The sequence below is a fragment of the Homalodisca vitripennis genome, chromosome 1 (genome assembly GCF_021130785.1).
Source record: "Homalodisca vitripennis isolate AUS2020 chromosome 1, UT_GWSS_2.1, whole genome shotgun sequence".
Taxonomy (NCBI): Eukaryota; Metazoa; Arthropoda; class Insecta; order Hemiptera; family Cicadellidae; genus Homalodisca; species Homalodisca vitripennis.
This window is the reverse complement of record NC_060207.1, coordinates 161,158,343-161,183,361: the sequence shown is the minus strand read 5'-3', so window position 1 is coordinate 161,183,361 and position 25,019 is coordinate 161,158,343. Positions and strand designations below refer to the sequence as shown.

Below are 25,019 nucleotides of genomic sequence, written 5' to 3'. Positions count from 1 at the left end.
TGTAGAAAAGTTCGTTAATGAAATAACTTTCACGATAAAACTGTTATCACCAATCTCCAGTGGTAGTGAAACGTGACCATAGCCATAGCCTTGCATGACAAAGTACTATTCCGCACGCTATGTAAAGAGCGTCCCACGTAACTGAAAACTGAGTCTTAATGCATTCCAATGCATCAACATTGACTAAACTAAGACTAAGACTAAACTGAGCTCAATTTTGTTATTGTAATCAATTATTAATATACACTGGATTGTTAACTATTACTTGAAAGTAACGACTAAGGCGTTGGACTTTGGGTCCGAGTTAGAGATAGGAGAAGTTCAAATTCTCTTTATGACCTTAAAATTTTTTATCAGTACCTTGACCTTGTAATGTATTGGCTCACCCTGACCCAAATCTAACTAAAGCACAGAAAATGTCTTATATCAGAAGGAGACTACAAGGTCCGGTAATATACGCTGTCTGATCTATTTTGGTTTCCGAGACATATACACATTTATGTTTTCATAATTGGGGCAAAGACAAACTAAACTGTTACGTCGGAATTGTAATTCATTGGAACAGAAAATACTCCTGAAGTACAAAATGTACTGTGAAAGTCCAGTCGTTATTTTGTTTAACCTCTGATACTAACAGTTACGACTGAAATAATATATACTAAGTTGATGTATGATTTTAGATATCCTTTATTAAAATTTCCTGTTATATTTAAAACCAATCGATTTCTTAGTTGTAATATTCTAGTCAAACAATTATCCAATCATTATATTTCAGTCATCAATGATCTCTTTAAATAGTAAAGATTATGAAATACACTATATCTGTGTTATGCAATGGCTTTAAGTGCCATAATAACACCTGTAAACGGAATTATGGTGCATATATCATTAGGTAAATGCTCAAGTACATTGAATAATTACCAACGGCAATGGTTACTATTTTAACAAGTAATATTTTATTTCAAAATTATATTTTCTTTATTAAATTTTTCACTATTCATTAGCATCCAAAGCTATTCCTAGTTATCAGTTTAAATAAATTTTTGTAGGACTAGACACATTAAATATTCGAGTTAACAGGTTTATGTATTGTATTGTAAGAGTATTAACAAATACATAACTCTAATAACTCAAAATTATTAAATTGTATTGTATTTACTCTAATATTAGGGGAGTAAATTCCAGACCTCATGACACTGGGTTATCAAAGCAGTTCGCTTCACGTTGTAACGGAATAAAAATGTATGTTTATAAATAGGTGACGGAACCTTTCAACACATTTGCATAGCTAATACCAATGCGGGTAGCTTGGTGGTCTGTGTGTTGTTAGTTATATGGAATATTCAGGAATACCTCTACCTAAGTCAGGAGCTTAATCCAGTTTGTTGCGCCTGATGTTTTGTTTGCACACCGTGAAATTATTCATTGGAAACCATACGTAACTGTAAAGCCTACTTTAACGGATAATAATAATAATAATTTGAGTACGCTGTTTCAAAAAATGAAGGTTTAAGATATTTCAACTGAAAATATACATTTAGGAAAGGATACTATTTGAAAATTTTTTATTGAAAAACTCTTAATAAGATTATATTCTTAGAGGGTTAGTAAGAAGTTGTCTAAGATGTGAAAATTCAATCAACAAGATTAACAGATTTTTAAACATCTTTAAAGAAATAAAACTATATCTACTGCATTTTAGAACCGAATACCCAACAATATTACCTTAATATACATAAAAGGGCACATTGAAGTTCAATATAAAATTACCTTTAACTTAGCGTCTTTCTTGAATAATTTAAAAATGCTCTTACACAAGTTTTCGAAATAATATTTATTTATTTATTTTACAATTAAATTGTCGTGATTTCTTTTCAATATTCGGTGTTCTCTAATTAACTTCTTTCAAGATCTAATTTATGTTTAGGTTTAATACGATGAGATCATTAATTGTATGGTTAATTTCTTTACGATCATTAACATAACTTAAGTTCCAAACTCTTACCACGATATTAATCTTCCGTCCTAGAGAAAGCCACTGCGTAGATGACCTGGTTTTATCTTGATGACAGCGTGGAAGAGAATAAGTAAGTGTCAAATGACCGCGGGGCGACTACAATCTCGAACCATTTGTGTTTGAAAGGGACAAATGAGACCCATCCCAGAGTATGTTGGCCATCCCGTAAACTGCTCCTCATTTTCTAGCCTCTGTCCCACCCTACTGACACAAAACTTCCTGTGAATTTTCGACTTTATTTTCCTCTCTTAAAAACCCTCAGTAATAATGGTCAGTAATAATAGCTAAGCGATCGGGCGAGTTTAAATGGGAGGAAATAGCATTTACTAATTTAGCATTTATCTCAAAATTAGAGTAGCCTACGCAAAAACTGTACGACTACAACCTTACACAAATGTGCTGCATAGTTGTGATACGGATTAGTTGTGATGTTATGGGCACAGATACGGTTGGTAACACATTCTTTTTATACGAGTACCTCGCGGTATACACTCAGCAATGTGTACTTTCAGACCCTTATCTGCGCCCGCACTCTTTACTTACCGTTATCTCGGTTTACCACTACAGCGTGAGTTACGTTTATATGTTTGTCAAGATATTTCGGAGGTTTTACGAGCTCGTTTTGAATTTTCGCTTGAAGACATTGTGCTAGAAGTTCACCTCATTTTGTAGTAAGAATTGATAAGTAACGGTTTTATTAGTAATTAAGTGTTATAACGAACACTGCGTCGTAATTATTCCCAAATCGTAATAACTAAACATCCCGTTAATCGTAATTGTGGTGAACCTAAAATTTAGTGGGAAGTGTTTTCAGATTAAACGACTAGTAAAAATGGGTACAGAAAACACATCGAGAGGTGTTGATGCAGACTGTAGAAGCTGTTTACCTTCAATAAGCGCATTCCTCGACGCCTTTCACGTGTCTCGGCTTTGGTTCACACAAGAGGATTTGGCTTACAATAACACAGTAGGGATAGTCTGTCTCCCAGTCCCAGTCACGTTGAAAGCGGCAAGCAGACTGTCACTGGCTGTGACATGTTGTTGACAGTTTATTCCTTGGCTTAAGGATCATTTTAATCCAATAAAACTTTTCCTCAAAAAGAAACTAAGAGGTTTGAAATAGTACGTCAGTCATATCAACATTTTAGTTATTTTAGTACATTAAATGAAACCAAAATAGAAAATATTGTATATATGTGTGTGTGTGTGTGTGTGTGTGTGTGTGTGTGTGTGTGTGTGTGTGTGTGTGTGTGTGTGTGTGTGTGTGTGTGTGTGTGTGTGTGTGTGTGTGTGTGTGTGTGTATGTATACAGCTTTAAAAATTACTTTCCTTTTTATTTAATGGCTTTACAAACAGAAATATTCTTGAATTTATTGAGATATTATTTTACATAAAAATTATCAAATTTCATTCTGATACAACTCCAATAACTGAAAGAAACTTTAATATGTTTTATATTTCCTTTAAATACTGATAAAAGTTCTTGGTTAATGTTTTCACTATCTTTTAATAAAGTGTCCTCAACATTTCATAACTAGACAGTTTATGAGAGGACAGCGGCTGCTTAAACTTTTTAACGCCGCCACTTCACAACTTCATTATGGCCACTTTAGCGAAATTGCGCTCACTCTCGCCCCGACACGCTATGTCGCCTAAAATGCTTTTAATGAGGTTTTCTAAAATAATTATTGTGCCTTGATTACTATGAAAAACAAAGCTTTTATATTACTATGGGGAACAATTCAGTTCTTTCATGCCATTAATCGTTAAATGTCTGGATTACTGATATTAGTACAGTTTCGTTTTCATTCATAGGTTATTATTGAATATTAAATCCCAGTTTTACAACTACTACTATAAGGTTAACTTGGTTTGATAGTTTACTTTTAATAAATAAAACATTATTAAAAAATGTCATATTGTAACTAGTTGTACCCTTGATAAAACACTTCTACAAAGAACACTTGAAACAAACTGAAAAATTTTAAACTAGAAAAAAAGGTAGTGAGGTACAATCTGGGAAGCATCAGCGTCCATCTTGCGTATCTCTGACCTAGATCTTTTCTTCTCAATCATTGAACATTGTTCTCCGGTCTAGTTAAACAGTCCGCACGTGCAAACAAATAGATATCCATCAAACAGAACAATGATAATGGTTGCTGGTGTTGTATCGGCCTCTACGCAATGTCATCGATTATCATGCTATACGACATATACATTCTGTCACAAATGAGTACAAAAAGAACATAATTAATCAACAAATTGTTTAAGATGTCGATGATGCCTAAAATAACTGATTTTGCTCCAAAGGACCACAAAAAACCAGGAAAATTATTGTGGTGGATGGAGTTAGCCTAACGAATGCATGGACTGAGCAACATAATAAAAATATGCTACTAAAAATCACCGGTTTTCTGCCTGTCACGCAATACAACGTCTATACTAAGTAGAATTAGAATCCAACATTGCAGATGCAGATATTTATTAAACAAGGAAAGTTTCAGGGTCAATAAAATGTCAAACAAATTAAAATGTCTACAGCAATGTCCATACAGGCTCGCTTTTGAAGGAATTCTTTACGGCACTTTACACAATGATTTTATTAGTTTACTCTAAGGTCAAGGCGTGACTTGAAGCTGTATCGTGATTATAACTAATATAAATGTTACACTTAGCTTTAAATAGGTTATTCAAAGGTGATGAATTTTTGGGCCATAGAGCTGTTACAGACAAATGAATATTCTATTGGCCGAGGAGGATTGCTGAAACGAAGATTGATCGGTGTGTGGGAGTACCCACACAAAAATAATAGCGACTCTCTGGACAGCCACTAATTTCACTTATAATAACAAAAATAATAATAATTTTGATTGAAATGAAAAATACAGAATGAATTTTTCCAGCTTTAAAAATGTTAGATTCGTCTTTTTTTAAACTTTCTTTTACACCCTGGTGATCATATTTTCGGATTTTAAGATTCAATTAACATTCAAATAACAAGTTGTAATGAAATAAAGATTTATTTCCTTTTACATGTTACAGTTTAATGAGTATAATGATATTTCAGGAAGTATCATACACCACTGTTCTAGTAGAATATCCAGCGTTAAAACATTTACTATAAAGTTTCAAAGTATAATGAGACCATTCCTTTTGTAATGACTCTTAAACACTGCTGCTACTCCGTGGTATCTAGCAAAGAAATAGTTATATTAATTATCTAAAAATTAAAAATTAAAAAAACTATTTAATCCTAGACCTCAATCTATAAGAACAACGAAATTCATATTTGTTTGTAATACAAAAAATATAATTAAGTTAATTATTATTATTATGTAGTCAAACTAATGTATAATTCAAAATTTACACATCAGTAAGAAGATATATTTTAACGTATTTATTAAAAACTTTAAGACCACCGCATTCTTTTATCTGATTAGGAAGTATAATGAAAAATGTTTTTTGTAGGTTTTTGCTTTTCATATAATGGTATAAATTAGTAGTGAATACATTGCCCCTTCTGAGATAAAATAGGTTTAATATTTTAAGAACCTAATGATTTTGAACTCTTTTTTGTTGGTTGCACGAAAAGACAAAATATAAATATTTTAACAAATAAGGGTAAGTAAGATTAAAATCACCTTTAAAAAAATGCAAGATTCCTTTATACCCTTTATACGTGAAATACCCTTAGTTTATGATATATCTATAAATATCTGTACAACCAGATACAACAGACTTAAATCAGAAAATGTAATAAAGTGTGGCCGAATTGAGTTATAAACCACAGCGGTAAACTCTGTACCGTAGATTTTCATATGCATGACCTGAATATAAAGCAGCATACGTAATAAGGGGACAGCACAAAAGATAAAAATTACGAGCGAAGTTTTTACATCGATCTTACATTGTAAATAATATTTCCATTCATTAATTTAATACTTTCAAATACTTAATACTTATATACTATATCCTTATATATTCATTGCACTATATTTTTCAATTTAAAAAATGGTATTGTTTTGAATTCTTAAAATATATTGAAGAACATCACATATTTCAAGCCTATAGCTCATAATATTCTCGAGATATCTGCTGTCGGATGGATGGACAAACATTAGGCCTACACAGAAAAGAAGTTTTTACATCTTCCGGCAGACAAACAATTGTTAGCCTACTAAGATAGGTTTCAATGGCGCTCAACAAAATTCCATGGTTGGACATGAACTATTCCAGAACTTACTCTTGTCTGTGTAGTAAGTTTTTTAAGCAAAAAGTTAAGTTTAATATTGCCAAACCATACTTTCAAATTTTTGTAAATTAATTTAAGTTTCATAGTAGACCCGGAGAGTTTAAATAAAATTCCCGGTGAGGCAGGGAGGTACATTGGGGGAAAGGGGAAGGCTGATATAAGAGCTTATTAACTCGATTTTTAACATTACTTTCACTCTATTGATTTTTCGTTTTACTGTATGAATAATCTAAACTTATTAATATGTCACATGTTAAAATCTCATATGGTTGTTCTTAGCTTGTGCACAAATTTATTTATTCTGCATTTTCGTGTTGTCTTCATTGTTAACCAAAAGACAAATGAAGAAATATTGTATAAAATTGAACCAAATCCCATGGGGTGACATGCACCATCATCAAACTAATGCTGCTAATATGTAAAGAAGCTGCTGCAAAAATTCAGTTTTATATGTCAGTTCGACATATCATGCAGTCAGACAGACAGACAGACAGGAATGACATTTTTCAACCCCTGCGCTATTACTCGGCCAATAAACTTTTCATTTTTCAAATTTAATCTGTTGAAAAGCAGAATTATTAAGAATAATTGTGCTTTTTTACTACTTTACCGTAACGTAATTCGTATTTTATAAATTTAAATACTGGAATTAAACATATATTTTTAATGGCATTTTAAACGATGTATAGAGATTTTATATACATCATCAAAACTTGTACAGTCACATAACGGTTATTATATTTCGGTTGAAATCATACATACTTTTTCAAACCTGGCGGATTGATGGTGCTTTAACTGTTTCGGTGATCGCCAAATTATCATTCTTCAAATTTATTCAACAAATCGCTTTCTGTGGTACTAAAGAATAAACAAGTCCCCATTTATCACTCCATTATTCCCAGTTTTAATGAAATGGCATGTCACCCATCTACATTGGATTACTCTTGAATAATTGTGTTTAAGCTATTTCAACCAGAAATATTTATTCTAGCATACCTTAAAATATTAATTGAAGATGAGTAAACTTTATAAATAACTGGCTTAAAAAACCGGAAAGAACTGGAAAGAACCGGTAGCGTTATTCTCCTCAGCTCTCAGACATTGTGAATACACGTCATCAATATAAGGCAGTCTACGATGTATTTCTAAAGTGATCTTGAAGTTAAGTATGCGTCCAATGGCAACTTGAGGTCATCAATAAGTAATTGAGTTCGAAGTACTTTAAGAGGAAATCATAACAATACAGTAATAATATAGAGAGTTAGCGAGTTAGGTAGTGGCTGAACAGTTTTGTTTGACTACAAAGATAACTTCGTGAGAGAACACTTCACAAGGGCCACGAGACCAGTAGAAGCATAATCAATAAGTTTCTGAACACAAAGTTAGAGAAGGACGGCAGGTGAGGGCCTGTGCTGTTTGGTCAGTTTGGCAGTTACTCGTAGACTACTTCCAACTTTGTTCCGCCAAGTTTGTCCGCCATGTTGAGGCTAATGATAACTGGATACAAGACCCGAGCCGGATAACTTTGCCCCCGTCAGGGATGGACTTTGAGTGATTGGGTTTCGAAGCAGTTTGAGTGAATGGGTGGCGAGAAACATAAATTTATACAACTGAGTTGTAACTTTGTGATCGGTCAATACGAACAGAGATGAAGTTCCGGCTACCTTTGACATTCAACCATAAGAAAAAATTTGTATCAAATCTCAAAAATATGTGACAGTCATGAAAATCGAGTAATATTAAACGGTAATCAGTGTAAACTTCACAATACAGTATATGTAAAATCAACACAATTTAAAATGTAATTTGCCTCAACAATAATGCTGAATTCTACCTATCACGACACCCACCGTTATTTTTTTGAGAACAAAATAATATGAATGTATTATATTCATTTTAAACTATGTTTAATACATAAGAATAACTTGTACAAACTCGATAACATTTGGATTCTTTAATGTATTATTATTAATTTAATTTGGAATTAATTAGTAAAGCATAAGACATTTTACCAAATATTTATAAGAACCAGCTGTTACCCACTAGTACCTACTGTTACTACTTAAAAAACATACGATGTAATATGGTGGAGTCCTATAACGTTTTTCAAACATAAATATGGATAAATCAGGTAGATGCTATTTAAGTCTTAGATGTTGAGTATCAGCTAATATAATTCGTATCATATTTTGCATATGTAAGAGCATTTCTGGTTCCATTACACTTCCAACGTCACAGCTGAGCCTGCCTTGTTCTGTATTCAGAAAAGTTATTTTAAACGGGTGAATATATAATTCTAAAATAAAATAATCCGCCTTAATAGATAGATAACGACTTACAAAAGAAACAATATTTATGCAAGTATTCAGGCCCACCACTTTATTATTTAGATGTTTGATATTATTATTCTGTTGCTTTATGAGTGATGCTACTACAACTTATAGAAAACGTGCTTGTCATTGAGAAAAAGCTATAAGAAACAAGTCATGGGCAAGATGTGATATACATTTTTTCTCAAGATATAAATGTAAAAATTGTTTATACGTGGGAAATTCTTGACCCTGTGCAACTGTTACACCAGTGGTGAGGGGAGGGATTCGGGAGATGATCAAACATATGTAGTTTCGCTGGCCTTCCATAATACTTGGCAGCGAGCAATGACCAAGAACGAAGTAAATACTCAGTATTAAATTGTGTTTTATTTGCAGGAACATAAAGACCTGAAAAAAACTGTTAAGAGAGTTGGATTAACATTAAAACCACTCTTGTTTTTTTATAATTATTTACACATATCACCGATGTTATTTTCAGTAACAAGGGATTCTGAATGTTTAGAGATGAACAATGCCAGCCTGAACCTGAAACAAAACAGTATTATCTCTACTCCTCCCTATCTTTGTTAGCAGAAGTGGGGTTTAATTTCTGTTATTATCACGTGTTGGAATTGAAATGAGCTTTTACCATCGATTCCAACACAATAACACTGTCGCTGGCGAAGCCAATCATAAATGCTGACACTGTTACATTGATCCCTTTGGTACTGTGTTGTCTCTTTAAAAAAATGTTTATTCCTTTATTTTTAATATATAAATTGTTCACAACTTCTTCAACTACTTTTTCAGTTACGTGGCGTACTATGATTAGTAGGTATTAATGTACACAATCAATATACAATACAAATGAATAACTCAATAACAAGTTACATCTAGTTCTTATTTGTAAAATAAATAGTTATAATATTGAATCCACATATGGATAATGTCATTGTTAATTATGGAAATGCGAGTTGAATTTTTAAATATTTATTGTAAAGTACTCGTATATGGCTGTCATATCAAATATAAGACTCCAAATAATGCTTTTCACAACCCAAAAACTAAATTTTAATTGAAATTAAAGTCCAAGATATATTTATTAATTATCACAATAACTGTTTTAGCGATCACCGACATTTTTACACTTTTAATCTTGTAAGTATTCGGACCCATGTTTTACATCATAGGCCTTACCTATAAAACTATTGCAGACAGAAATGTGTTAAACTAATATAGAAAATATATACATTTTATATTGGAACCTACTTTGCGTAAATATAATAATTTAGTTATGTATTCATTGGAAGGGTATTTGCAAAATGAAATGCTAAGAGAGAATTCCGAATTTAGAATAATCCGATTTTCGTTTGAATTTAGCGTAACTTAAGTTCCAAAATTCACCTAATTAAACCACTTTTAGCCTTCGTTAATTAAAGTTACAGAACCCTTCTCCCTCATGAACAAGGGGACTTTAATAACATCCTACTGTATGTAGCTCGCTGCTGGCTTAATATTGGTTTATAACCTCACTCAAGTGTTTCACAATCATCACCCACACTGTCTGACAGTTCTAATGTCTGTGCTTCCAAGCTTAAAAATCTCTCAACCCCATTCATTGTACTCAAGCAATAGAAAACGATTGCATCTAAATGCAATAATATTTATAATATAATCCCACATATTTATTATCGAGTTGTCAATGTCATTATTACATTCTTGTACTGGCAGTTAACCGCGGCTTCACACGCAATTCTAAAAATTAAAGAACGTAGAGCCCTATGATATTTTTGAAACATAAATAGACATATTAGATACACATTCATAGATACATTCAGTTTTCAGTATTTGATTTTGTTGTTTGACAAAATATATACATAGGAGCCCAAAAACATAGTTTGGTCAAAAAGTGTCAACAAAGAAAGTGTCATGAAGAAAATATTTAACCCACGTACTTACTGAAAAGTTACTGTGGTTAAAAAAGGCAGTTCTGGAAGGGTAAATTCCCTTCCAGTCTAATTTATTTACGGTCCCTCCGTTGATGTTGTCCTGATCAAGAAGATAATATACACATATCGATTTTCAAGACCTACTTGGCTCTAAAAGCTACTACTTCGAACACTGGTAATCTATCCCCGGGCTAAGATAGTTCGTCATAGTTAAAGTTTTCCGTTTTGTCCCGATTAGGAAAATATATCATGCAACTAAAAAGTTACTGAAGTCAAATAGCTTTCAGACCTGGTCGTATATGTTCACTTCCAGTTTAATTTATTGATGTTTTTACAGCTGAGTTTGTTTTGTTGTCCTGCTCAAGAAAATATATACGTTTGTTAGTTATCTAGCTCTACTTGGACCAAAAAGCATCTACTGCTTTGGTGTACAATTATGCAACTATAATGAAGATCAACAAAGAAATAATTGTCAGTAAAAAGAATTTTATTCCATATATAAATTTTGTGGCTACAAAGTAGTAAACCATGAAATAAAAATAAAATGTAGTAAAAATTTGTCAGTTAATTTAAATAAGAAGAAGATTATTCTTCATTTTCAAAGGAGATAAGGAATGTTACAGGTTTAAGGAATTAAGAGTTTAAATATTAAAAAACTTTAAATTTCTTAAAAATATGAGTTTGTTAACAAAGTTATAGAAAGTTCCTCTTACTATGGACGTATAAATAATAAATAAACTGGCAAACCTAAAGTTAAACTAAAAACTTGGATCTTCTTGGATTTTACTAAATAGAAAACTAGATCGAAAACAATATTTTTTTACTATCAAAAGTAATAAGTAGAAAATGAATATTCATTGTTCTAAATAGTTTTAATTAAAACAAGTAGTTTAAGCAAGTAGAAATATTTATTGACCTAAAGTGAATGTTTTAATTTTAACAGCTTAAAGTATCGGGTTCCTTTCATAAAAAATCGTCTCACAAACTATTTGCTTTTTCTCTTTCTCTCGTGTTTTTATAAAGTATGAGATGCGTCTGTTAAGGTATTGAAGCAATCATAGCACAGTGTTAAAAAGACAATTCACTGTATAGTGAGTTAACTTGACATATTCACTCAGTTCAGTACAGTACAGTGCAGTAGTGACATATTGACAGTACAGTAAGTTGAATCTGTACAGTGAATCGTGTCAAGCTGTCTCAAGCACCTCGCTTGTCAGGGGTCTAGAGAACGTGAAGTCTCCATACCGCCCTACAACTCTAATGGATTGACAATCAGCTCCGCCATTCTGAGAGCTGGTGGCAGTTTAGACGGCAGTAAAACTGGTTATTGCTTGTACGTCGGGGATATAATCAAGGAAATGGCCAATTAATTTTCTGTTGTACATACCACAGCTACAGCGACACTCTACAATTTACACAGGGTGTATTTATACAATAATTTCTGCAATAAATTCTGTGTATAAATTTCTGTGTGCGTTATGGAATTTATAAGAACATTTCATAGAGAATTATGCACTTCTGTAAAACCCTTATCGTTTAAGAATAAGACCCCAGTGGAAGGATGAGATCTGCATAACCAGAATTCACATATCAAAACTCTATTTACTAGAAAATGTACTTCATAGTTCAAAGTATTGCGTAATAGGCCTTGTTGAGAATGTGTGCAAAAGTCTTTGGCCCATTTAATTAAAATGTCATATGATTATTAACGGTTTTAAAAACTTTGTTTGTTCTGGGATATTCTCGTTCGCATAATGGTTATCCAATAAATCTAACACTCCATTAAATCCCATGGAATGCAATATACATTTTGGTTGACACATAAGTTTTTTGGTTAAATATTCGTCTGTACGGCGGTCATCTTGATTTTATCCATATAAGAACAATATTAAACCTAAACAAACATCTGCCTGCTTATTATTATCGTTGAATATGACTAAAAAATATAGGTTTAAAGGTATTTTAGACTAATTGTTCCTATGGAGTAAACAAACCTCAAGCCCTTTCCCTACAGTCGGCTATAAGTAAGAACACTTCTCAAAACGTGTTTTTGCAGTAACGACATTTATTTCGAAAAATTAATTTTATATTACTAAAAACCTAGTTCACTTTTATAATTTGTGATAAACATGCAAAATTGTGTAGTGCTCTAAACCTACGTTAATGCTAGTTTTTTTTTTAATAATGAACAATAAAAAATGTCCGGAAAATCCTGTTTTCTTCACAATCCTTATATCGTCAAAAAGAAACTTCAAACAAAGATATTTTCGAACGTAATACAACAGTGTGTGACTTTTACTACCTTAGGTTTAGAGCGTAAAAGATGAATAAACCTATCTTAAAAATAGTACGAATTTTATAATAATTCTTGTTACACAATAATTAGAAACTTAACGGAAAGAAGGAGAGAGTAAATGTGAGAGTCGGCCAATCTGATCCTTTGTGGAAGGATATATACTGGCTGGAAGAGAGTCCAGTCTTAACGGTTCCACGGCTGTTTTATGGTTCAATTTGTAAAAGGAAAACTCTGCACATAAATAAAGCACTTAAAGCTAATGTTTTGTCATATTAGTGGTGTCTTTCCTCAGGAGACGACGAATACTCAGTATATAGTCTAAAATTTCGTATATCTATCCGTATCTTATTAAAATTTTAAAATGACACATAACTCTTCTAATGCTTATCTTTAATATTTTTAATATAGCTATAGTTTCCGTTTTTTGGCTTCAACCTTGAAAAATTGAAACAAATTTTCTGAATCAGACAAGACACTGTTTGTTTCACTGAACAGTGAAAGGATGGAGAGTATCAGATGGACAGAGTCCCCGCTGCGGTCAGCTCCAGCACTGTCACTTATAGACCACAGACGACTAATGTCGGGCTTCCTGGACTGTCTGCCAACACCGAACACGCGGCTCAGCTCGATTATAAATTCTCCAACAAGCTGATAAATTATTCCTCTCCTCGTCACTAAACAGTCCGAGAGCCGAGTCAATCTGCATTATAAAAGTACAAAAAATATTCTTTCATGGAATCGATACTAGAGTTGCTTTATAAAAGAAATCAATCGTAAGCCACGTCTGTTTTTTGTGGAAGCCGAAATAAAATATCGAAAGAGTCAAAAATATAAAACGCTAACAATTTTCTCAGGTCTTATCCATTTTTATGCAGCTTGATACGCCAATCGTCACACGTGTAAGTAAAGTTCAATCGACGTCAACTAATTAGGTAAAACATAATTACTTAGGTGAAACCCACGACTTTCAGTTTTTTATCTTGTTGGCTTATCAAGTTTGTACTACATTGATATGTATTTACCTACCTATGATATGGACTAACTCAAATGACAACTTAATCCATTTTAAGGGCAATTCATTTCATTTCCTGTAGAACTACTTAGATTACGATCACATTTCAATAAAAGACCGGGCAAATTTAGAAGACCTGCTTCTTTAATCCTTGTAACCTGAAACGTGCATTACTGTGAATACTGTGTGAAAACCCATGTAAAGCTTTTATAACTCTATTTTATAAAAGTCTGTCAAATTAGTAAATAATTAATAATAATGTAACTGTATCAGTATGGCTGTACTAATATGACCTTGAGTTTCATCCCATCATTGAAATGTGAACTTTAAACTTTGAACATCCTTATTCTACATCTTAAACGATTGACGTATCATTTTGAACAAATAACTAATATGTATTCCAACTCTTTTGAATGTTTTTTTGAAAATTATAAATTGTTTGAATATCTAAGCGATGAAGTGAAAAAGTTTTGAAATCGTTTTGAATGACCGATAGCAATACCAAATAAAATAACATAGTTTCGACATTTTCGATAGTTTGACGATAACAGTTTATGGCGTAACATGTTTAAGGTTTAAAATTGTTCTTCTGTGGTTAAAATCAATACTGCTGCTAGTAACAAAATGTAATGCAATTTAAAACGTAACCTATTTGATGGAACAGACACTTTATATTTTATTTGTCTATGTGCAATAACTATTTTACACTAGCAGCCGTTTCAACATGAGCTACCGAATCTATCAACGTTTTACCGAGACAGTTTGTTCCTGTCGGCAGTCATCACAGGCACGTGTCACGGGGAGGCGTCAATTTTATCCACTGTCAGCTCCAGGTATGTCTACTTTACGTTACACTCAATTTTCGCTTTCCTTTCAAAAAGTATTTGCAGACAGGACTGCGCCCTCAGTGTGGGAGATTCGTGTGTAGAGCGTTGTGTAGGCTATTACATGTTAAGAAACTCAGATGCTCAATAATGCACGTCGACAAAACTTTACGGATTAAAAGCGAGCCATAAGAGAGGAGTCAAACTTAGTAAATGTCGTCGCCACTTGAAATACAATATAACCTTGAGTCACCCAGGATTTGAATTTCTAACCACAGACAACTCAAGGGCTTAACGCACGTTTATCTCACTGGAAATTATTTAGATATCCCAATGTAAAAACATTAATTGGATTTATTGCCAATTTTGACGTCCGTTTTCAGTTAGCAAAAATTAGGCGCAATAACGTTCAAGTTAAGTATTTCTTCATTAACAACTTCATTAGAAACATTTGAAGATTGTTATCTTTTAAATAACACGGTTTCTGTTTAATGGCGCATACAGTATCATTACTAAGTCCATGAAGTGAAGTTATTAGATTATTCTAAATAAGTATTTATGAATAATCAGTTTAAGTAACAATGATATTATTTAATACTTATTTAGATGACAAAGCCTATGGCCTAGTGTAAAATAAGCAATTTAAAAATATAATAAAAATAAGTGGATTTATTTAAATTCCCAGCTATGATTTCCATAAATTTGACCAATTAAATTAAAGTAGTTACAAAGTGTTAGTAACTTTGTAAAAAATTAATTGAACATTGTTTACAATACAAGAATAATGAATGCCAATTATTATGTTAAAATGGGAGCAAATTACTTCAATGTATAAATTAAATCATAAAATTAGTATAATTTATTTCTAGCTTGATTGTTTATTCAACAGATGTTATAATTAATCAATATGAAGTATTTTAGATGTATTACCACCTTGAAGTAATATTATTTAACACCTAGTTAGTAAAAATATTAAATTAAAATAAATAACATATCTACAACTTTATTGGCAAACACATGACAGGTGCAGCGCGGGGTAGAATTGCATGAAAATAATTCTTCGCACTCGGAACGTTATAAAAATTCCGATACGTTTCTGTAAAGGAATTCTCCATCGAACTTAACACATTAGGGGACGTGTGAACATTTGCGTGTAACGTAACACGTGTCATAAAGAGAGAGGCGTCACATTTACACGTGTCTCATACACATAGCTTCATTCCAGAACAGATTTGAGTGTGTGTATGTAGGCTGAGTGCCAACAACGTGCTGATGTTGTTCTAATGGATGGACCACTTTAGTAATTAACTTACTTATTATAGCACTAAACGTCCATAAAAATTTATTGTAGCCGTTAAGATAACTTCATGATCACAGAAAAAGTAGAAATGTTTATGCCATTCCACAAGCAATGAGCTAGGCAATTTTGGCAATTTTGTAACCAAATACAAACACTAAATGGCTGAAGATAAAAATTTATATTTTATAGTATATGCCTGCGTACCATTTAACTAATAAAACGTAACTTAGAAAAATCACGCATCTCCATAAAATATTTTTCAAGAAAATTATTATTTGTATAAATGAAAACGAGTTATCCCCTCCTATTTCATATAAAATGAAATGATGTTACTTTATTTTGAAGCGGAGTTATGGCTATCTTAGCTCTCTCTTCCACCCAACCTCGAGATATTATACATCTTTGTATATAAAATATTAATATCATTCACTTACAAACTAAAGAGAACTATAAAAAAATTAACTTAAACTCTATATATTTATTACATAACATTAATATAAAAGAAAAAAAATTAAAATATATAGTTAGTCTCTTACAAACTAAACAATCTACTAAACAAATGGGAAATCAATATAAACTATCTTTAAAACAATATTAATATGAAAGAAAAAAATAACTTAAACCTATTTAGTGATAAATATAATTAATGATACACTATAAAAGTCATTGTACTTATATGGTCATTGTACTCAGTCATTAAACTAAGTCACACCACCTGACCACAGGCAGCCCACAGGCACCACCGACGACCTACATGACCTGCAAGTCCTTGACCATCGCCCCTAAGCGTGTACGGCTCTTTATATTTCTGATACTATCAGGGAGCGAATTCCGTAGATAGCATGCTTGAACAGTAAACGACCTGCTAAAAACTGATAACCATGGATAGGAATACCAAGTAAAGAAGCTCCCCTACTTGAGGGCTGTCCACTTATAGCGGATATGAAGTTGAAATTGTCGGACAGGTAAATAGGAAACTTTGACTTGATGATTGAATATAAAAGAGATAGAGTACGATAATCACGTAGCTTATGAAGTTTTAGGACAAATAGTTTTATATGCAAACTATAAAAACTCATTATTATCGTAAACCGCTTTTATATGGGCTTGATTTTGAGATTTCCCTACTAGTTGTGCTTAAATACCCAATACTCCTTGTAGTACAATAACAGATTTTTTATTTGTCTACAAAAAAGGCATACATAAGTGTGGAGAATAAAAACTTCTTTCAAATAAACATAAAGCTTCAACTAAAAGATTATTGCATAACCTTAATTTTGTGAAACATTGAAATCATACGAATGTTTCAATATCACAAAAGAACGATAAAAATCTAAGCAACTGACAAGAAACCCAACAACAAACACAAAGAGTCAAGTCCAAAACCTACTCTGTGAAATACAGCTATAAAGCGTTACCAGGATTTGGGTTCCAGCCGCAGTAAACTTAAAGCTGGTTTTATGTTGCCACAGTTGGTTTCAAACTGGGATACCTCGTTCACTCGTGGTGTTTCCGTCTCTCTTTCAGCTGATACTATTTATACGTTTCGATGTACATAATCGACTTTGCATTTAGAACTGTAGTTACATATTTTTCCTTTTTAACATACAAAATACTCTAAGATCAAACTGAACAGCAAATGAATCGAATAACAAAATCTTACATGTCAGGAACTCTCGCTGGAAAATAAGATTCCCCCAACAACAAAGGGCATAAGAAAAGACGCTTTAAGTTTCGCCTCAGAAAGGCTCCGTCAAATATTTACTTCGTTTGTGTTAGAAAACAGACTTACAATGTGTATTTTCTCTTGCAGTTACAGTAATACCCGGAAAGTGTATTATGTATTCACAATATTTTACATTTCATTCTTTAAATAAAATCTATAGTATTCTATCAAAACACGAAATGAAGTATTTACTATATTTAATTATCGGGTAAAAATTATCAAATTTTATGTTATGAAAGGAATGAATTTAATGTAAAAGAATCTAATATTTTCCAGTTCACATCGCGTTTTGATATTACTGTGAAGGTGATCAAATACGAAATGTTATACCAATGGCAATAAAATTATTATTATTTATAAAACGATTTGATTAACGCACACTAATAAGACATAATTGGTACGATATAAAACCTTAATTCAAATACACGTTCACCAAATAGTAAAATGTTGGTATACATAATTATGTAACAGACAAATTAAAAAAAATTTTACACATGGCCTGCTATGTGTTGAATAGAGAACGATAATCACAAAATTTAGTGTTAATGAATGGTAATAGACTGACTACAGATAGAATTTTATGATACACATTATTCAGTTCAATAAAATGGGTCCACTTGCTACAAACTAAAAATAGGAAATAATTAAGAAATTCTAAATTTGTTCCTTAGATTAACTAACCATACAAAAGTTTATTTTACTCTGATACCTATTATTGAAGTGTGTTAAAATGGAATTTTACAATACTTGCTATATTCAAAGGTTTAGCTATTAAATGGCATATCGCTTAAACCTCAGATAGTAGTGATATAATTTAACAGAACTTTATATTAGTTAGTTTGTTTAGAACAGCGCAGGTTCTCCAGTTTACAGATGGGGCCACTCAAACAATGTTTCTCAACCCACCTGACAACTGATAGTTATAATAATAACAGGGGATGGACAGTCGCAAGCCCATAACTGTCCATTGTGGGTAGGTGTGATAAAAACAAGGTTACTGGAAAGTTTTATTTTTTACAGTCATATATTTATGACAGTCATATCATTTGAATATTTAGGATTCATAGTTTTATTGTCATGAAAATTAAAATTTTTGGCCAATTTCCCCAACTATCCAAAATAAACTCAAACTTTAAATTCAACAGATTTTAGTTTTCAAGAGAGTTATCGACAGTTGTGACGAAAGTTATAACTTGATATTTGGATTTTTTAAGTTTTACTAGTAGAAATATTCTACATTTTAACTATAACAAAAAATTGGAAATATGCTGATAAGTGGAAACTGTAACATATTGTAAAAGTTATGCTAACATTTTCAAAGACGTTATTATCTCTTTACGTTACTATTGTAAAAAAGTGTTCAATCGTACTACTTTGACAATTTGACCCTGTATTTAAGAAGCTGTTTTCAAACTTATCAGTGAATAGAGGTACTTCAAAATTCATATACCTTTAAAATGAGGTACTGCTCAACGTACATTTACATTTGAAAATCTTTCAAAACTGATCCCTATCGCCCTCCACACAAAGTGCCTTTTTAGGGTATTGTTTGATGTTAATCAACAAACAATATATATATATATATATATATATATATATATATATATATATATATATTGTGAATATGAGTAGTAATATAGAATTCTACAAAATAAAGCTAACCTTGAGGACATAAGGTTAAGTTGATAAGCGATAAGTTCAGTAGGTATTTAAACAACTTTTCATGAAACAACTATATTTTTGCCTTGTGCATTTCTATTTTATACAGTATAAAACACACTAAAGAGCTTGCCTATAAAAAAATCTCCATTTAACTAAAAGATTACCGCACTTAAACAATATTTATCAAAAATGTTTACCATTACATTTGAGTAATTTTTTCAAACAAGTAACAACACATCTATACATTTGTACTACATTTTGAAAGCAGAATCACCACAAGGTTTCTTCATTTATGTAAGGGAATTCAATGGAATAACATTTCGGCGTAATGATGCAGCTACAGAGCTGTTTTGTCGAGTAAAACGAACAGTTTAATCTGGTTGTAGACATTACGAAGCGCTCTCACAATACGAGTTGCCCATTGTTCTCTGATTGCCAGCTCTTATCGAAGCCAAAGTCTCTCTTTGAAAATGGTTATTGAACGTTACAAGCTAATTTTGTAAGTGCTCAGCTCCGAAGCCTGCCTAATGGTACAATATATAAACCATTTATGAAATTATTATCTAAATAGACAATTGTTTTAAAAGGCTGTGTGTGACTTTGGCTCTTAATCAGCCTGGAACTAACCGCACCAACCCTACCAATTGACCACATTTCTTTAATTAGTCGAAGAATTGCATAACATTAAGAAGGTTTAAGGTCATGTTTTAAAACCTATCCGTAAGTAAACTAATACAGTTTGGGTAGAACTAAAAATATTTATATTATTCGATCTGAATTAGAAGATCAATGTAGGGTAAATATTATCAATAGTAAAGACTGTTCAATATAATTTTAGTTTAAAATATTGCAAAATTATAATTTAGTATAAAGTTTTAAAACTCACCCATTAGCCAGAGGACATGCTCTTGTTAATTTTCTGTAACAAAACATTTATAGCATTAGCTTTTCTCTTTGTATAATTATTAAATTATAAACATGTGTAAAAAAGTATTTCTATGGATTTTATGAACTAAAAGTTTTTTATTTAGGCTAAAATTTCCTTTCTTTTTAATTTAAAATACAGCATGTAATTTTTTTATGTTAACTTTTTTTGTTTTTGAATAAATTGTAAAATATCATAATGTTAACCCGTTAGTAGAAATAGCGGTCTTAAAGTTAAAATACATATATTTGTGCATTTACAGTATAATTACTGTAAAAAGCAGGTCATAGCAATAAAATATTATTATTTAATAAAAATTGAAGATTTAGACCAAAATTAAAGCAACAATATCTCTTTAGAAAAGAAACCTCTCTAACACGACTTGAAAACTGCTTATGTTGGTGGATACATTTATTTATATTTCAGATACTACTAGACCACCTATTTGCACGTTTTCCAGTAGGTATTTAAAATCCATCATATTTTAAATCCTGTTTCAAATTTTAAGTTTAACCAGTTTGGAGTTTAAGTTATTATATTACGAAATTAGCGGTTTATGATTCACCATGTTCTTAAGAATTAAGTTTAACTAACTATGCTAACGGTTCAATTAATGATTTGTTTGTCTGTGAATGTGAAGGAGCGGTACCATATTCCACAGCACGTGGAACCAGGGTTTGTCTGGACATCAATAAACCAAACGGCTAACAGTAAACAGATTACACCTGTTTAAATATTGGTTGTTCAGCGGGGGACAGTTTGCTGGCAAAACCGCAGATGGAAGCAGCTACAAATCTCCCCTTGTTATTTCATGGTTTGGTTATTTATGGAGGCAATTACGACCAGGATATTTGTATTAACATATAACAAACACATTAGCATCCTCGGTGGTGGACTACCAATGATGGAAAATAACACTTTCTCAGACAAAGGAGCTTATAACGCCGCCGTTAACCATGGATAAGATTGATATTCACTCACCTACTTATTCCACTCTTTTTCACTAGAATGATTAGTAAACAATTTTTGAAATCTAAAGAAATCGTAAAACAAATCGCTGACAGTCAAAACTGGTTTGAAGTACATTACACGGACGACCAATGACAAAGTTAACTAAATTTATTTTAGTCATTTAGATTAAATTTACACTTTGATTATGAAACTGCAATATATTGCTTCATTTATTTATTTTCATATAGTATTTTCTTGAGAAAAAGGTCCAAGCTTATTATTTAAGAAAAGTGTTTTGTATTCAAAACTTTGACAAAACTATATTACTACCTAATATTTAAAATAAAAAGTTATATTAAACGAAAACCTTTTTATTCAACAAACAGCTACAAGTAAGCTAAAATAAACGAGATGACTTTCACAATAAAATCATAAATTTATGAATGTTTATATAAATATATTATTGTTTATAAAATCCAGAACTAATTAATTACAATTAAGTAAATACCACAAAGTATAGACAGTTAATTGATTAACTTCACACACTAATATCAGTTTAAAATCAAATACCTCTTTAGAATTTTCAATCCCTTTTATTTTAAAATTAAGGGAACCATTTGCGAATAACAGAATGTTCACTAAAAGAAACAATTAATAGTTAAAAATTTCTATTAATACAGATTGATACATTCTAACTGTTCTAACTGCCGATAGTTTCCAAATAAGTATTGACAATCTAACATTTACCCATCCATTTTATATCCCGTAAACTTGAATATTTTTAAATTGGTTACTTATTTAACTCGACAATGTGGATCATAAATAGTCGATTTTTCTTCCAGAAATTCGCGTATGAATTGGAAATAATAAAATTAGTTTATGTTATGCAAAACATTATTATAAAGGTAATATGAATTGTAAATATGTTGTAATCTAAATGACAAAAATTAACAAGACAATCGTTAGGTGTCAAATTAAAAGTCACAAAATAAGTATCAAGTAATCATAATTTGCCTTTAGTTAAAATTTGACAAAGTATTCGGCAACTTATATTTTCGTTTTTAAGGAATAAGGAGCTGGATTGTATGGTTATTCATTTTTGAATGCATGATGAAGTATCGATAACTGATAGCCTGACCAGAGAAGCTCAGTAGGGGAAGTTTGTGCGCAAAATTGGTTGTCAGCTGGTGGTAGGCAGATAATCAATAAGGGTACTTTCTTTTCCCTTCTCGCTTGTCATTAGTTGGCCCAGCGATCACTCATCGTTATTGACATGGCGGAACAAAACATTCATAAATCAACAAACAAAATTAATTAACGTATAACATTCAACTGAGTGCAATTGACATTTCCTCTCTCATTTATTCGTAGTATTTATGGTAGTAAATAATTCGTCTCCCAACTTCAAAACGCTGCCGTGATTACAGATAACTCTCAAGCTTATTAGCTTTTATCCAGTTTCACACGTGTTTCCCCTCATTGTAACAGGGCCGTATTAGGTTACCCTTGCTCCCAATACCAGCCAAAGAATACCTGATATAAGTAAGTATTATTGGAAGTATTCCCTCTCCGCAACTGCTGTTGAATCACTGACCGTGATTGTAGATAACTCTCAAGCTTATTAGCTTTTATCCAGTTTCACACGTGTTTCCCCTCATTGTAACAGGGCCGTATTAGGTTACCCTTGCTCCCAATACCAGCCAAAGAATACCTGATATAAGTAAGTATTATTGGAAGTATTCACTCTCCGCAACTGCTGTTGAATCACTGACCGTGATTGTAGATAACTCTCAAGCTTATTAGCTTTTATCCAGTTTCACACGTGTTTCCCCTCATTGTAACAGGGCCGTATTAGGTTACCCTTGCTCCCAATACCAGCCAAAGAATACCTGATATAAGTAAGTATTATTGGAAGTATTCCCTCTCCGCAACTGCTGTTGAATCACTGACCGTGATTGTAGATAACTCTCAAGCTTATTAGCTTTTATCCAGTTTCACACGTGTTTCCCCTCATTGTAACAGGGCCGTATTAGGTTACCCTTGCTCCCAATACCAGCCAAAGAATACCTGATATAAGTAATAATATTGGAAGTATTCACTCTCCGCAACTGCTGTTGAATTACTGAGTGTTTATGTTATACATGCCAGAGGGACAGACAAACCTACAGACATACACATCTGAACTTTTCAAGATGTCCCGATTTATTACTAATATTTACACTTATTTTAATCTTCAAAAAGGAAATGTATGGCCACTTTGCGGGCCACCCGGCTCGCTGCCTTTATTTATACTCTCGGTGTTCCGAAGGTATGAATTAGCGGATAATAATTTATAATAATGAACTTTTTATTTATACTAGTTTCTGAACTTAAACTGTTTCTGATAATAAAATATTAAACTAAAAAACACATACAGAATTAGGTGAGGAAAGACTTTGGTAGCTTTGGTAGCTTTTACTGTTTTCTCCACTTGGTCCATGGTCAATTATCCTAAAGAGAGTCCATGGTTTGAATAGAGAATTTTGTTACACCCTGCATATAGTATTATTGTATACAAAACAAAAAGAAGTTATAATAATAATAATAATACTAATGATTCTAATTAGTTAAGGGCACATCCAGAATTTGAATTTATGAGGGAGAAAAATAAATACACTTATTTCAGGGGGTACCTATTATACAAATACAATATATTCTGAAAATATGGACTATAATTTCGAAAAAAAACTATTTGATTACCCAGAAACTGTACTAAAAAAATACCTAGTCTTCAACCATTGTTTCATTAAAGCTGTCCCTACCTGCTATGTTTCGTTGTATACCTAAACAACAACTCGTTCATGAGAACACCTCCTAATCGGCTTCTAGCTCTACATAAAATTTTTAAGTTTAAGATTAGTAAGGAACATTAACCAAGTAGGTAATGAATAATTTCAATTTTATATAGATTATGTATGTGTCCTTATTTGTACAGATTTCTATTATTTTCCCCAATATGATTTGTATAACGAAAGAGAGTTCATATTTTCCAAGAATTACATATCATAGATCTGTTTAGTCTTAGCGTTGGATGCCAGTGAATAATGCTATTGTACCACACCTAATTCAATGTACACCATTTTATGTTAGTTTTTAAATCTAAAATGTTTACAGTACATAGAATCTTATTTAATACTTAAGTTTTTACCTTTGATAGAGGATGTTATATCTTCCTCAGTAAAGACTTCCCCCCATAACCCCAAATACGTCGCTATTTGTTATTCTATGATTTCATACGTAAAGTCAGTTGCTTATAGTATTTAGTAACACACACAAATACGGGTAATCACATAGTGGCACAGGATGAATTATTTATGATACCGACATTCTTAGGGATGCTCTAAAAGTGACGTATAAATTATATTGTAACATTGACACAGTACACATAATGCCATAGAAACTCTCAGATAGAAATGCATTGCTGAGTGGCGAGCTCATCAAAGTCCGATCTGACATCATCAAACCAACATCAGTACCGAGCAATAAGGCTGTTCAGAGACACTCTCCCCAAACATACTCTCTGGTTGTCGACTCTTGAGTTCGCTTGACTTTGATGTCAATATACTTCACATATTTCTGAAATTTTGTATAGTTGTATTCGAAACAGTTTATGTGTTTTAATAATCTCCCGCACACTGAATTATTGCTGCTTAATTTATAACATTTTTACCGGATAAGTTTTTAAACAAAACATTATTTTATATTGATATAATAGGCATTACAGCAGTCCTCATGAAAATAGTCCTATATTGGT

The 25,019-nt window shown here is 31.9% G+C and overlaps 1 protein-coding gene across 3 annotated transcripts in view; it reads right to left on the bottom strand.

The window, feature by feature from the left end:
• The window catches only part of LOC124375224 (protein tincar), a 450,528-nt gene that overhangs the window by 305,412 nt on the left and 120,097 nt on the right, over nt 1–25,019 (bottom strand). For all 3 annotated transcript variants that reach the window (XM_046833357.1, XM_046833358.1, XM_046833359.1), the window contains exon 3: nt 20,237–20,269. The gene's annotated coding sequence lies outside the window, so the exon portion shown is untranslated. The remainder of the gene's footprint in view (nt 1–20,236; nt 20,270–25,019) is intronic.